Source organism: Penaeus monodon, chromosome 3 (genome assembly GCF_015228065.2).
Source record: "Penaeus monodon isolate SGIC_2016 chromosome 3, NSTDA_Pmon_1, whole genome shotgun sequence".
In the NCBI taxonomy this organism is placed as follows: Eukaryota; Metazoa; Arthropoda; class Malacostraca; order Decapoda; family Penaeidae; genus Penaeus; species Penaeus monodon.
In genome coordinates this window covers 40,673,685-40,676,184 of record NC_051388.1, presented here as the reverse complement: position 1 = coordinate 40,676,184, position 2,500 = coordinate 40,673,685, and the positions used below count along the sequence as shown (strand labels likewise).

The 2,500-nt window shown below is 43.3% G+C and overlaps 1 protein-coding gene across 4 annotated transcripts in view; it reads right to left on the bottom strand.

Annotated features, from left to right (window-relative positions):
• Window positions 1-2,500, bottom strand: part of LOC119594603 (putative uncharacterized protein ENSP00000383309) — a 121,725-nt gene that overhangs the window by 42,904 nt on the left and 76,321 nt on the right. The gene's annotated exons all lie outside the window — the stretch shown is intronic.

Here is a 2,500-nt window from a genome sequence, read left to right as displayed (position 1 = left end):
GCAACACGACATTCCACAAGGCAAATTACCGAGATAAAGATATCAGTCATCCCTCCTTAACTCTGGCGAACAAGCAAAAAGAAAAACGAAGGCCAAAAAAAAAAAAAAAGAAAAGAAAAGAAAAGAAGAAAAAAAAGTTTGTTTACGATCGTCATTTGTTTTGTGTTCTAAGCGATGTATTCCTCCGCTTTCGGATCGCTCGAACTGTAACCTTTCCCACAGTTCATCTTGGAGATAAATGTCGTTTTTGATCATTAATTGCCATTTACTCCTTGTTATTTTGTTTGTATGTCTTCTCGTTTTTTTATGTCAGTGTTTAATTGTCTGGTTGGTTGCTTATTTATTTACTTTACCTTTTCTTCTTTTGTCTGTCTGTCTGTCTGTCTCTCTCTCTTTCTGTTTCTGTTTCTCTCTCTCTCTCTCACCCTCTCTCCCTCTCACTCTCTCTCCCTCTCACCCTCCCCCCCTCCCTGTGTCTGTCTGTCTGTCTGTCTGTCTGTCTCTCTCCTCTCTCTCTCTCTCTCTCTCTCTCTCTCTCTCTCTTTCTCTCTCTCTCTCAGGCACACACACACAGCCTAATTCTCCGCACACATATCCTTATCTTAAGCACCCATACACTTCCATCTTACTCGCCCACATAACCATATCTTATGTACCCTAATCTAACCACTGACCAAATATACTTTTTTAATACCCGCAAATCCTCATTCTCTACTAAATACAGGAATTCAAAATTTGTTCCCTCATTTCATGCTATATTCGTCCTTCTGAAGTGTCATTTCGTTGGGGGGGAAAATCATGTTAATGTCTGTCCTATGATTACTTTTTTTTTTTTTTTATTGTCCAGCTGTTTGTGACCAATAGTTTGTGGTTGCTGTTGTGTTCTTTATTCTAGGTCTTTGTTTATTTATTTATCTATTTTTTTTAGCGATTGATTTTTAAAAATAGATTTTTTTTTGCGAGTTTCTATTATCGATTATAAACAAATAGATAATATAATTTTTTAGCGATTTATCTATTTTCTACTGATTAATATCTTTATCTATTTATATATTTCTATCTTATCTCTATCTGTCTATACATTATTTACTCTTCTTTTCTATGCTGTTGAAGTTCTGATCTCAAAAAATTGAATTTCGAATCATTTGGTTAAAATTCCAGCCCTTTCTACTTCGTCCTAATTCTTACACTAAAACCCTATTTTTTCGCGATCACACAGAAACCCTAATCCTCCGAAACAAGATACCCTCCAGTCCCCTAATCTCCCCCACTACGATAGTCCCCAATCCTCCAATCTTTTGTATAATGTCAGCCCTCAAATCATCCAATCTTTATCCACCACGAAAGAGACCTTAATTCCCCAATCCTCTACATCACGGGCGCCCCCAGTCACCTGATTACCTACACCACGGGGACCGCCCCAGTTCCTCTACACCACGGGGACCACCCCAGTTCCTCTACACCACGGGGACCGCCCCAATCCCCCACAACACAGGAGCCTTCAATTCCCTAATCCTCCCCGCCACGAAAAAAGCTTAACGACGACATTAAAACCAATCCTATTTCACTCGCCTAACCCTCCTCCTCCCCCTCCCCCCCCAGTCCTTCCGAATCATCAAAGCGGAAACGTAATATTGCTCCTCCCGTTTTCCAATCTCCCCTCCTCTGCTCCCCCCCCCCCCCACCTTTGCCAACAAGATCCTTCATCCCCCTTCCTTCCTCATCCCCTTGCTATCTCTCCTCTTCCTTCTCTTCCTCCCCATCCCTCGCTATCCCCCACCATCCCGCTTCTTCCTCCCCTCCCTCTCTTCCTCCGCCATCCCTCCCCCTCCACGACACCCTTCCCCCCTCCCCCTCCCTCAGACCCCCTCATCTTCCCTACATAGCGACGGGGTGTCATCTCTCATTATAACAGCATCCCTGAGAAACCATTACGTCATTATCCGTTAATTGGGACACAGAGGGACCACGGGCGTCTATTTCGAGCAGTGACACTTTTGCTGTTCCTTAAATGGGTCGGGTGGGGGGTGGGGGGATAGAGAGAGGGGGGGGGGAGAGGAAGGGAACGCCCCTCGATGCAAAAAGGACCCCCTGCTTGTCTCCCGTTGAAAAAGCTGTCTGGTCTCCCCTTTCTGTCCCTTCTTTCTCTCAGTCCGCTTCTCTCTCTCTTTCTCGTTCTTGCTTTCTTTCTCTTTTTTCTCTCTTTTTTCCTCCTTTCTTTCTCTTTATCTCTCTCTGTTTCTTCTTTCTTTCTTTGCTTCTTATTTTTCTCTTTCTTTTTTCCCTCTCTTATTTCTAATTTTCCTTCTCCTTTCTCTCTCTCCTCTTTCTCTTGCCTTCACTCTCACCCCTTTGCTCCTTTTCTCTTTCATTCTCCTTATTCGCCTTTCTTCTGCCTCCTCTGTTCTATCTCCCCTTTTCGTACTGAGAAGAATACATTACCTTCAGTATATTAGTTTCTGGCTTCCTCCCTACGTCTTTTTCTTTTTATCTCTCTTCC